At 48.8% G+C, this 13585-nt stretch overlaps 2 long non-coding RNA genes across 2 annotated transcripts in view; both read right to left on the bottom strand.

Annotated features, from left to right (window-relative positions):
* The window catches only part of LOC144178895 (uncharacterized), a 191553-nt gene that overhangs the window by 29778 nt on the left and 148190 nt on the right, over nucleotides 1-13585 (bottom strand). The window lies entirely within an intron of this gene.
* Nucleotides 8094-11976, bottom strand: LOC144180395 (uncharacterized). The gene is made up of 3 exons (XR_013324397.1): nucleotides 11827-11976; nucleotides 10124-10296; nucleotides 8094-8758 (listed from the first exon to the last, which is right to left on the bottom strand). It is a non-coding gene; the product is annotated as an uncharacterized LOC144180395 (long non-coding RNA).

Here is a 13585-nt window from a genome sequence, read left to right as displayed (position 1 = left end):
CAAAGACCATCAAATAATGTATACAGTGTTTCATTCAATATCATTCGTCGTCATCCCTTTCGTCATCGTCTTCCGGCGGCACAGCCGCTTAGGGCAAATCCTCTTGTAGTGCGCCCTCGCCCCGGTAGACCACTTCTTCGTCAGCTCGTCCGGTGGCCGCCTTCACGTGTGGATTGTGAAGTGATGGCTTGACAGCAGTGTTGTACACGTTCCTCTAACATAGGAACGAAAGCTCGTTCACCGTTTCTTCCCAATTCTGAAACGAGTTCCCGTTACAAGTTCCTTTATTGCGAAAGGAACGCGTTCCAGTTACACTTCGTGCATTGTAACGTGTCGTTACATTAACGTTACATTTGATTTTCTTTTTGAGTTAAATGTGGTGCCGGATATTCCTGGGGCGAAATGAAGTGGGCAATTTAACACTGGCATCGAACTACGTATAATACACAAATATGAATACTGCCGGCAGCAGGTTGTGTGGCAAAACGCTCCAAGACGAATTTTTTTACAGCGACGCTGTTACCCTCTCGTTGGTCGGAAAATTTCGTGTTGTAAACAAAAAACCCAGGCAGGACCCAGCAGTTCTCACCTAAGACGCAGAGAGCATGCGCCAGGCTAATCTGGCATACAGCATAGGGCTCAGTATTCATTAAAAACACACAAAACAAGCATCTGAATCTCATTATGGATGATAAGGCGCCTATGAGCAATGGGACCCCCCCCCCTGTTCCTGGTAAAGAATATATCTGCAGATTATGTTTGAAGGCTAGGCAGGACTAGTGTCACTCAATAAAGTAATTCTTGCCCAAGACACCGAGCGCATGCGTCAGGCTATAGGCACGACAAAGCATTTGCCGCCAGAGAAGTCGAGTGCAAGCGACACGCCCGCCGAGACAACGAACAACATTTCATACCTTTCCCCGTCAGCATGTGTAGTGGTTTACAACAGCTTCGATGGACATCCATTTTCGCAGGGCGGGTGGCCACCATTTTTTTAGGGAGCGTCAGACATATTGCAGACATGTTTAACTGCAAGTGTGGGGCTCGTCTATTACAAGTGCAACTTATATGCTGCTTTCCAATTGGGTCTTCAAATGCGCAGCCAGGATACTGCGCTTCAGATGTGCAAATAGAAAGTCACTCGCATGCACGAACGCAAATGTCTTGCACAAGAAACCGCATCGAAAGGAATAATCAATAGGCGTTTAATGAATGCTTATTCAATATTGCAGTATTAGTTAAAAACGAATGTCAGGAATACATATTCGCAACTTGGTAGACTCCTTTGCTTGAATTCAGCAATAGTTTTGTCTGTCGACGTTGGTGCCGGACTGACGAACCTTTTTTTTTTTTGTGAACACTTCGTTGATAAAGTTGAAGAGCCGTTCCACCAAAGTGCTTGAGGGCTCTAGCATGTTGTACTTGAGGATAAGTTGGTTCAGTCTCTCAGGCTCAGGAGACTGCCTCTGCATGCGCTCATAGGCGTGTGCTAAAATGCAACCCCCCCTCTCCACGGACAGTGGTTGTTTTGTGTATATTTTGTTTGACAGCCATTGAAACACTCTGTGGTGCCGTGCGCATAACTGTGGCCATTGTGGTTTCTCCTTAAATTATCGCTAGCGCGAGCATCTGAGCCAGTGCTTCAACAACAGAGCTTCAGAGTGTTACTCTGTCGGACTGAGACTTCAGGTTCGCCTTTGTGCCGCAGCCTTGCCTGCTGCAACTTTATGCTACAGTTTTTAAGTTTGGCCTCCGGCCTCTCGTTGTCGGAACGGAGGAACTCTCCGCACGGCAGCAACCACCAGCTTAGGGTTAACAACTCTTCAATGAAGGAAGTCGGGACGGGGGAAGGGAGGGGGATAGTTGTCCAGACAAATCCATTGTTTCATTATTGTTGCGGCTTCTTGAAGGGGTACTTCATCTGGCTACATGCTGCTCGCAACAATTGCTCTTGCTGGAGAACAGTCGTAAATGTTGTCGCACTTCACGTGGATGTAAGTTCAGCTTTACCTGAAGCTCTGCCTGGACAAGTTCGCGCTAATTTTGTGTTCCGAAGCGCGACGTATCTTGTTGAATGTGCTTTTGATCGCAAAATAAAAAAATTCCTAACTTGGCAGTCCGTAACAAACACGGGATATATAGCTGTCCCGACAGGGATGGCGCAGAACTCGGGACGTTATATGAAAAGTCGGGATAGTCCCGCAAAATCCGGGCTGGTTAGTAACCTTATGTGAGTACACCCTACTCGGCTTGCCATCGGTGGCTGGCTGAAACACTGGTCAGAACCGGTCCGTAACAATACACCACAGTCGTCGCACTGCTATGATGCGAAGGAAAGGTGATAGAACGTCGAAGGTCAGATTCGGCTTGTAACTCACAGGGATGGTTGCTGTTGCGCATGAGATCAGATAGATCTCGCCTCGCTTTGGGCGGCAGCGGGAATATTTCAAGAATATGAGGCTCAGAACTTGACGCCTTGTTTTTACACCCCGTGATCGCAACGCCGGCGACCCAGGTGTCCTCTTAAAGACAGCAGATAAGTCTCGTACGGCCCCTTCGGCTGATACAACTGCCTGTATACTGCAGATAACACGTGTGCGATGAACACGGTATAGTCTTGTCTTCTCCCACTCGGCTTTCGCCTTCCACTCTTATGCACAAAAGAAGAGTCCCCGGCTGAAGACGAATCAAAGGGGCGCCGAAGCATCTGTATCATGTGCATCTGCAGCCGAAGTAGCGACAAGACCGTGCGCACCCGGTGCAGCCTGCCCGACAGGCTCCGGCCCGCTGCGTGGTTATTCTTCTGTCTTTGACCTTCGAGGAAGCACGTTCTGCGGGAGGGCGGACAATTGGGCAGCGTATAGGGAGATAAACCCATCAACGGCCTGTGGCTTATTGTTTTAGCTTCAATGTCGTCGTAAAGCCTCGGCATCAAAAACAGCCAAATCCTAGCGATGGAACCTTTCCAGAAGGAACACCGTTCCGCTCCTTCGTAAACGTAACGAGTTACCGTTGCAGTTCCACTCACTCTTAATGGAACGGTGGCGTTGTCCGTTCATCACGATAAAAGGAACTAGTTCCAGGAACGCCGTTCCGTACAACACTGGTCGACAGTTTCGTCGTCATCATCTTCGGCGCAGCGCACCCATGGCGCGCCGGTGGCTACACGACGATGACCACGAAGGCGGGATCTCCTGATGCGTCATAAGCCCACGCGCAAAAACGGACGGCGCCGGGCGGTCGCCGCGAGGCACGTGCTCCCGCGCGATCGTAATTTTTTTTTTGCGGTCATGCTGCGATCGCGATGCTGTGAGGAAAAATCAGGGTACTTCCACCCTCTAAAGACGGAAGTCCAGCAAAGCTGCTCCTATGGTGGGATTTGCTATGTTGAATCACAAGGACAGTCACAGACAAAGGACACACAAGATTGGGGGGGAGGGGAGGCACGGACTGGGAACAATGGCGTTACTAGTGCACCGCACAGGTGGCTTCCATAGAGCACGCGGCATTGCCCAATGTCAGGGGAAGAGGGATGCCGCCGGGAGTGGCAAAGGGTATATCTTCGACTCGGGAAACAGGCGGCGGCGGGGGAGAGGAGTTTTGTGTATGGCGGTAACCGCAGATGGCCTTGCTGTGTCACACAAAATGTGGGAAAGCCAGCTTACAAACACGGATCCTCCCACAGCCGGCGTTCTCTCTAAACATATAAGTATTGCTAGGAAGAAGTTTAACACAGAGGCAATATGAGTCACCTATCAAGATATGGAGGCCCCAGAACTTTGATCTTGTTTTTTTTTTTTTTGGTGAGTTACTCCCTGAAACATCAAATTGCTGCCCTGACTCAACAAGCCGCTATCTACGCTCATGCCCTTCACAAACAAAACTGGGCTACCTTCTGCGAACAGCTCCAAGGGACACTTAGCAGTAAACGCACATGGCATCTCCTCCATAATCTTCTTGGGTCGGAACCCGCCAAAGCTGCCCCCACAATCACGTCCGCCGTCCAGATCAGTTATATCACCCCTCCCCTTCAACATCGCTCTCCTCAAGCTCCCACCTCTCTTTCAAACCATTCCTGGTCTCCGCCATGCCCTATACGCTGATGGTTTAACTTTTTGGACTACCGCTGGATCTCCTGGCACACAACAAGATACCCTACAACAAGCCACCGAGACCATTCTCGCTTATCTCCTACCTCGAGGCCTCACGTGTGCCCCAGCAAGTCAGCACTCCTCATCCTCCGCTCTCGAACTCGTGGGCGATCTCCAGTTCCCCCTCCCGATCCTGCTGCAACAACCGGTTCCACACCCATCCCTAAAGTACCCACCCTTCGTATACTCTGAGTCCAATTCCATCAAGATGGCTCTGGCGCTGCAGTTCTTCCCCAGCTACAAGCCACTGTCACCCAACTCACCCATCTCATAAACGCATCACAAACCATCGTCAGGGCCTGAAAGAAGACGATACAATACGACTCATTCAAGCTCTTTTAATTAGTCGCATCACATATTCCACCCCATACAACGTCCTCAAACCCAAAGAACGGGAGAAAGTCAACATACTAAGTTGAAAAGCTTTAAAAATTGGACTTGGCATCCCCGTTTCTCCCAACTCGGAATCCATAACACCCTTGAAGAACTCCTGGAAGCTCAACGCAACAGCAAACTCACCAGACTCCTCCTTACCACTACCGGCCAACACGTCCTACAGGTCCTCGGATACCCTACCCCATCTGCTTTACAAGCCCTTCAGCGCATTCAATCTTCAATCCGATCGCACATTACTGCATCCAAAATTCTTAACAATATGTACCGGAATTCAACCAAGGTAGAAGACCCTCCTGGGTTAAGCATCTTCGATCACAATTCCACTTTCACCCCGATACTCGCTACACCAACGCCGCCCTCTACCCCTCACGCTAGGCTCATGTTCTGGCGGTTGTAAACTTATAAGGCACACTTCTTTCTCACCTCTTTCCCTCACAAGTCTCTCGACATCAGCCACCACTGCCGGAGAAATTGCCATAGCCATCTCCGCTACAACTGGCTCCGAATACCTTACGATAATAACAGATTCCCAGCAAGCCTGCCGTAACATTCGACGTGGACCCATCTCACTTCCCGCATTACGCATACTCGCATTGATCAATCCACTCTCCGAGTTGTACATCGTCTGGACCCCTGGCCACTCGTCCCTCGAGGGAAATGAGGCGGCCCACGCCGCTGCCCGCGTCCTTCCACACCGGGCATTTCCCTCAGGAACAGAACCCACGGTCTAGCCACCTCCACCTCCCGCTGTTCCATCACGCTACCACGACATCCTGCACCTTTATCGCAACCTTCGCCTCAGTTTGCCTCAACCTCACCCCCAACTAACCAAGGACGAAGCAATCATCTGGCGTAGATTACAAAACAAACAACTATTACAACGCACCCATCCTCCACGCTATCTCCGCTACCCAATAGCCCTCACCTGTCACTTCTCCCCCTCTCGTAATACTACCTACCACATGGTGTGGGCCTGTCAAAACACCACATCGCTTACTCCTAATCCCAAACCTTCCCCAGAGCAGTGGGAGGGCCTGCTGACCAGCTCCCGTCACGCTGACTAGATCTTTCTGGTCACCCGTTCCAGGGCTGCTGCCAAGGCCCAAAGGTACCTAGACTGATGCGAGCCCATCCCACCGAGTGACGGCTCAACCACCACCGTTTGCTATATTAAATGATTATTCTCTCTCTCTCTCTCTCTCTCTTGGTCTACACTCGGTCTATCGCTGGAGATAATCTGCAGGAATTTAGTAGACAGCCTCGCCGTAAAAAGGAAGTGCCTAGAAACGCTACCGAAGTAAAGCGAAAATGCTTGCTACGTTGATTACACATTTAATTTCAATGGTGCATGCTAATAAGCAGATGAGGAAAAATGAGCTTTCACATAGGCCAGACGTCTGTCCTTGACGAAACAGTGTGGGCATCGACAGCTGAGAGCTAAGCTATCGCTGTTTCTAAGCTCATCTGCGACTCCGGCGCTGTAGATATTGCTGTAATTTTACGGTTATTCAACAGTGTGCACACGAGGATAAAAAATAACAACGCTAAGGAAAGTGTACGCTGCGGCCAAACACGTACAGGTACGCATTTGAAACTTTTTACTTCACAATACTGTGCGTTCACGTTGGTCTCAGGTTTGGCTTACGTGTAGGACAAAGTGAAAATCCGCAAAAACTGGATTTATTTTGTTAAACAACCTTGATCCGTTGTACGACAATAGTTGTTGAATTTATCGCTGCATTGAGATTTCAACGGCGTTGAAACCCCCTTTACTCTACTTTTCACGTTAAAATTGTTCACTTTCATGAGCTTGGCGATAACGTAAACCGTCACACGGGCTCGTGTTGTTGCTACCAGTAGCATGTTCGGTTGGCAGTTGGCATTGACAATATGGCCTCGCGATACGCACAGGGTGGCTTTTCTAAATTCTCCGCTGCAACACATCGCTATACTGTAAGACACATCTGCTGTTTCACGGTGATTCTGATAAAAACACGTGCCCCACCATACGGGGCCGATCGAAAGCAGAGACATAAAATAAGGATGTGGGCGAACAAACATCTTTATTTGACCACGCGAAAGGTGGTTACCTCTGATTACCTGTTTATCAAGCCGTGCGTGGGCTTTATTTTTTTGTTGTCCTCGCCCTCGAGATCAACTCTTCTTGCTCTGTAGCGCGGCAGCTTGCTAGCCAGAACCCCCCCACCCCGTTTTTTAGAGATTGGGTTGAGAATTGATTAATTGATTGTGACGTTCAACGCGCCGACGATACACAGGCGAGGAGGCACGCCGTAGAGGAGGGCCCAGATTTTATTTGACCACCTCGGCATCTTTAACGGTTGAGAGTTGGAGAGAGGGATTTAGCTTTGGTGCACTTTTATCCACGTGGTAAGGGGGCAAAGGGATAAGCAGTAGTTGCAGCTAGGGCAGTATTGGGTAATGTAAATGATGATGGTGATTGAGAGATTATTGCAATTGATGGCTGTTTGCCCTAAACCTAAAATGTAAAAAGGTAGAGGTTGACCCGATTCTCTGGCGAAATCCAGGAAGTAGTCTATAGTACCGCTTATGGTCAAAATCTCCAAAGAGTCAAAACGTCCAAGGAGTCAAAAGATCCAATGATCACGTGACAGCGAAGTCAAAGATCTAACGATTCGAAAGGTCCGAAGCGAGTCAAAAGATCTAATGAGTCAGGAGATCCAACGAGTCAGGTCCAATAATTCAGAAAGCACGTCAGAAGGTTCAGCGAATTATAGGAACGTTCGGAGCCGTGGCTAGATAGTCAATTATAGACGACGTCATTTTATCGTATCTTTAGTAATGTCTTGGCCCCCATCTGAACTGTCACTACTAAATTATCTGAACTGTCACTTCTAAATGTAGAAAACATGCATTTGGTGCTCCCAATTAAGCCGTGGCTAATATGAACGTTATGAACGACGCCATTCATCGATTTTTTTATTTATTTATTATTCTTTAAGGATGTTATATTTTGCCGTTAATCTGTCGCCAGATACTATTGCATTCTAATGATTTTGTAGGTATTTATTGGTTTATTATGTGGTTTAACCCGCCGACGCTACACAGGGGATGAGGCGCGCCGTAGTGGAGGACTCCGGATTAATTTTGACCACATGGGGATCTATAACGTGCGCCGAAATCTCGAACACGCGGGAGTTTTCGCTTTTCGCATCCGTCAGAAAAGCGGGGGCAGCGGCAGAGAATCGAACCCATGTTCCTGGGTTCAGCAGCACAATGCTTTAGATTTTGTAGTTATTGCATGGTTATTATCAATGAGTTTTGTCGTTGCCAATATTTAATTGGACAAATGTGTGTAGCCATAGAATCAAGGTTAGCTGGGGCACAAGTTTGTTTTTCTTCTTTTTTATTGCGTACATGTTTGCTGCACTTTGTAAAATCACGCATATCAATTTTATAGAAGGTACCTTTGCAGTCTGTGACTTTAGGACCTCCTTCTGTATATCCTAACCATGTACTCAATTTTCTATGTACAACAAAACTTGACTTTACTTGACATGTGCAGAAACAAACAAACAAACATTGGATTCATGGTCTGTTTTAGTCGAATACTTTATTCTGTGTAGTTCAAACAAGGAACCAGAACGAGGCAGCCCTGTATAGATAGTTTATTATGTCCTGGTCGGCGCAGTTACCGCCGCTCCAGGATGAGAAAAGGGCCATTTCCTCGTGCAGCTTCGCGTTTTTTGTGCGAACTTCGCCTGGAGGGAGGCAACTGCCAGGGGGTCCCCCAAAAGGGCCCGAATCCTGTCCTGGTATGAGGACTGGGCAACTTGCAAGAACTCAATGACCTGAGTCAAAGTTGGGTCAAAGTTGATCAGCCGGTTTTGAAGTCCGTTATGCCAGCCTTCCACCATGTTAATAGTCCGGGGGCCTTGTGCACTGAACTGTCCACACCCCAGATGTTATTCACATTTGGGTTGGTGAGCCAAAAACCGTCCACGTAGTTGGCGAACTGTTGCAGTCGCGCGTTGTCAAGTGTGGCAATTGGTGGTCTTGATGTGATGAGATCCTTCGGAAATTCCAGACGGAATTCATCGGGCATGAATGGGGGGAGGTTAGGAATCCTCCTAGGAATTCCTGCACCAGCAGGTTGTTCTTGCACAGGCTCCGTAGCCGAGCACATAGCGTTTTGTGTTAAGCGCCTCCGCAAAGTGAAAGGCGCTACGAACCTGAAAAAGAATTAAAATTAAATAAATGTAATTGAAATACACTCCGCAATGCATTGTCGCTTCAGGATATGTGAAATAAATAAATAAAAATAAATAAATAAATAAATAAATAAATAAACAAATAAATAAATAAATAAATAAATAAATAAATAAATAAATAAATAAATAAATAAATAAATAAATAAATCACAATGGCCGCGTATCTGGTTCTTTCGAAGCAAATGTCGACGAAATGCGATAGTCAACCGGTGCCGCTGCCATATAAACGCCTCCCTTCTCTTTCCCGCTCACCTCTCAGGCGGTTCCTCTCCCGTCTCATTCCTCGCAAGATAACACGGTAGAGGTTTGCCGGAGTCAATTTAAATTTACCGCGTTCTACTGCTCGAGGACGGGTGCCTCGATTCCAGCGCTGCCGTACGCCGGAGACGCGCATGTTTAGAGGCGCCTAAAATGTTTATAGAACCACGTTGCCCTGCTGCACGTGCATTCCAAGCGGAACGTAGAACCTATCTAGTGGAACCTTTTGTTACTGTGACTCCACTGCTAGAGAAAAGCGCAAGAAACCTAACCCTCCTAGTCCAACGCCAGAACCGTGTAACTCACACCCCCCAGAACAAACCCAAACAGCCACCGCCAACACCGCAAATCCAAGACATGTTCGCTATACTTGCTACACAGCTGGCCACCATAAACCAATACCTTGTGGGCATTATCCTATCCTTAATCCTTGCCATTAGCATTAAGGAACAGAATAGAATAATAGAATAACGCGCCGTCGTTATTCTCACTGCCCCCGCGCAGCACCGAACTGCCCTGCCGAGAGACTCTGCCCACAACGGGTTCGAGAGAGAGCCACGACTCTCGCCGCGAGTGTACGTTGTCACCTCACTTCACAGGGAAGCGATACCTTCCATATTACAGGGGTTTATTACGTGGACAACCACGATACAAACACTACACTGCATTACGCATCTAGCCCCTGGGGCATACACCCGTCAGCGTGTGCCCAGCCCGTAGTCGGGCAGCGGTTAGCGTCCGGCGGCGTTGGCCGGCCGCAACGCTCGCTGACGTAGGGGAAGGGGGCTCTCTGTGGCCGCTACACATTTCAAGCCACTGGACTCGACCGGGTGGCATCGGCGCTCGTCCGCTGACCACAGATGGCGCAAGCCGTCACATCTCGGACGCGGGCGCAACCCACCAATGAGTGGAATATGCCCGCGGAGACTCGCTGGACATTCTAGATAAACGCACTGACGCAAATCAAGGCATACGCAAAGCGACATGGTGGGTGCCGTGACCCAAGGAAGTGGAAAACAATGGCCAATGCAAGAAACGACCAGAAGCGGCCGAAGGGCATTTACGTACCGTGCGATCGCTGCGCGTCCCAAGGGCGGTCTCTCTGGGAAGTCTCCTGCGCGCGTCCCCCGTCGCCTCGTAGAGAGAGGAGGGAGGCGCGCGATGATCGCCCTCGCCCCACCAAGGAAGAGGACGTCGCTAGCGCCTCCTCGCCCCGATTTGAGGGGCTTGGCCTCAACAACCTTCAGAATATTCGGGAAGAAAATCAGAAATTACGGCAAGAAATTGTATCACATCGCACGGAATATAACACTTTAAGGAAAAACGCCACTTCAATCTGCACTCCATCCAGCTCGCTCGAGCACAACTGTGAGCTCGACCCGATCCGACAGAACAGGACTACAAAAGGTTCTTTAAGGACCCACACCCACGCCGTCCCATACGCGCGAAACGCCGGCAATGCCAACGACACACCTACAATGGAATTGCAGAGGCTTCAAACAAAAAGCTGCGGCACTTACTCAATTCATCACCACTTTTGCTTCTAAACCAGCGGTCATTGTCCTCCAGGAGGCGAATTCTCACATCAAGCTCTCTGGGTACATCCCTACACGGCCCGCCAAATAATTGCTCCACCCTCACACTTATTCGCAACAGCATACCTGCATTTGCACACGTTACCCCACAACGGGGATGTAATAATGTGTTCACCGAACTCCTATCTCCATCGACCAAACGTAAATCAAGCCTCTACGTTATGAATATTTATTGCCGCCCTGCTCAAAATGCCCGACATTTCTTCCACAATACGTGATGCCATCGCTATCGTTAAAACCGGGCCCCTCCTTATTCTCGGCGATTTCGACGCTGCCCATCCCAAAAGGGGCTACACGTACAATACAAAAAGGGGCCTCCTCCTGGTGCAAGCAGTTGATGATTTTCAATTACTGTGGCTTAATCAGGCCGGCTTACCAATAAGAGCGGGAACCATCACAGCGAGGGACACTTGTCCAGACGTCTGTTTCCTCAAGGGCGCCTTGGATGTACTATGGTCATCAACTCACGAGAACCTTGAATCTGACCATGACATTATCCAACGCACCATTCGCAATCCTAATTACAACGTCAAGACAGGGGTCACCCGCCTCACCAACTGGGATGCTTTTCGCGAGGCAAATTCGTCGCCCCCCATACATAGACCCCGACCAACCTTTGCCCGACTGGATTGATGACATTATTCAAACAGTCCGGATGAACACAAAAACCATAGACACTTCTTTCCAGAACCCTAGCGTGGGTGCTAAACTTCTACATCTCTGGGAGCCCCGTCGAAGCTTAACAAAACGATGGAAACGGCAAAGACATAACCGCAAACTCCGCCTCATAATTGCAGCACTTAACAAAGAAGCCACTGAATACGCCAAGCCCTTCACCAAAAAGAATTGGCTTCAGTTATGCGACAGCCTCCAAGGTACCCTCCCCACTCGCCGAACATGGTATTTGCTAATGTATCTTATGAACCCGCTTTCCAGCAAGAACAAAACTCAACGCTCTATTACCCGCACCCTACACTCATTCAACACACCGGCCCACGACCTCATACAAGCGCTCACGGCTAAATATCTCAAAACCTCCCGCCACTTCACCCCACCCCCCTACACGGAGTTGACAAACAATTACCTGGATGAGGAGTTCCAACTGTATGAACTAGAAGCAGCTTTTTCCGAGTGCAACAAAAATAACACTCCCGGTCTATAGACCAAGCCACTTACCGGCTTTTTGCCAATCTGGATGGCGACTCTCTCGATCACCGTCTCCACCACATCAAGTTGATATTGGGCTCAGCCCAACTCCCTCCCCAGTGGAAGACAGCTGAGATCCGGTTCATACCCAAGCCTCTCACCTTGATAACCTTGGGCCCATTTCTCTCACCTCCTGTGTGGGTAAATTGGATGAACGATTATTACTAAAAGCGCCTTCAAACCTTCCTTAAAAACAAGGGTCTCATTCCCAACATCATGTATGGGTTCAGGAAGCATCTGAGTACTCGGGATACTCTCCTTCGAATTAAAGAAGAGGTCCTTGCTCCGGCTACCCGTCACTCCGCGCGAGTCGTTCTTTCCTTAGATTTGAAAGGCGGATTCGACAATGTCTCGCATTCATCCATACTATCCCGTCTAAATCAAACAGGCTGCGGGCTCCGGACGTACTCATACATTCCTTACTTCCTAACTCAACGCCACGCTATTATCCGGGTATGAGACGTTCAATCTCAGCCTATTGCACTGGGTGATCGGGGCACGCCTCAAGGTTCCGTCCTCCCTCCAATATTTTTCAATCTGGCCCTCCTGGACTTACCCCATCAACTCGACGCCATCCCGCGCGTTCATCACGCCCTTTACGCCGATGACATCACAATATGGACAGACATTGGCTCCATTGGAAAAATCCAAGACTCACTTCAACAGGCCATGGATGTCGTTAACAAATATGCCTCACCAGTCGGGCTCCAATGCTCACCACAAACATCGGAACTTATCGTCATTCGTAAACATCCCCCTGCTTCACACATAGAACCGATTTGTATCCAAAGTGAGGAGCTGAGTCCTATGGTTTATACGACCCAGCTCCTCACTTCGGATTTTAAGCCGTATCGTCCAGGCCAACACACGTAATGATCAAACTTTATGGAAGCTCTCTAAGGCGTTTCACCAGGTCTCCAACATGCTTCGACGCGTTTAGAACCGCTGCCGGGGCATTAAAGAGAAAGATCTCATTCGACTGGTTCAATCTCTCCTGATTTCACGAATGACCTATGTAACACCTTACCTTACCTTCACCAAAAGTGACACGGAAACCATTGATCAATTAATCTGCAAAGCTTTTAAGAAAGTATTAAATCTACCTATGAACACTTCAATGGCCCGTCTCCTACAGTGCCCTCCACTACTGCGCGCCTCATCGCCTGTCTAGCATCGGTGCCTTAAACCTCATAATTAATCAATCAAATCAATCACTCGTACAATATGGGGAGCGCTTTTAACACCTCTTAAAGCACGAAGCGTGAGCTCGGTAATGATCTATTGATGCGCTAGGCCCCTTCAAAGATGGGGAAAGGATTCAGATGCCCTGTGTGCGCATGTGTGCGTTTTTCACACACGCAGGTAATGTGACGGGAAAGCTGAAGTGTTCAAAAGGTGCCGAAAAAGCCACCTGTCATCCAAATAGCCCATTGTTCCTTTATCAGCCTTTGCATTTCTTGATGACAATAGGTCATGCAGTATGTTGCTCCGCCAAAACGACGGCCCGCGATGTTGACGTGCGCGCTCATTTTGAAAGAAGATAGCGCTTACCGGGTGACATCGTCTTCTTTTTCTGACTTACTTTGTTTGTCGCCGCTGAATTGTTTACAAGTAGATAAAGTCTGAAAATTCACGGAAACATCTCGTGTCACGTTCAAAATACTCGGAGTAGCGCGCTCTTTGCGCCAAGCGGAGGAACAGCCGGTTGTGGTGATGAGGCGCAGGGGCA

The sequence above is a fragment of the Haemaphysalis longicornis genome, unplaced genomic scaffold, assembly GCF_048455015.1.
Source record: "Haemaphysalis longicornis isolate Haplotype H1 unplaced genomic scaffold, Haemaphysalis longicornis Haplotype H1 scaffold_4, whole genome shotgun sequence".
NCBI lineage: Eukaryota > Metazoa > Arthropoda > Arachnida > Ixodida > Ixodidae > Haemaphysalis > Haemaphysalis longicornis.
The sequence above is the reverse complement of the archived record's forward strand: the minus strand, read 5'-3'. Positions and strand labels throughout refer to the sequence as shown.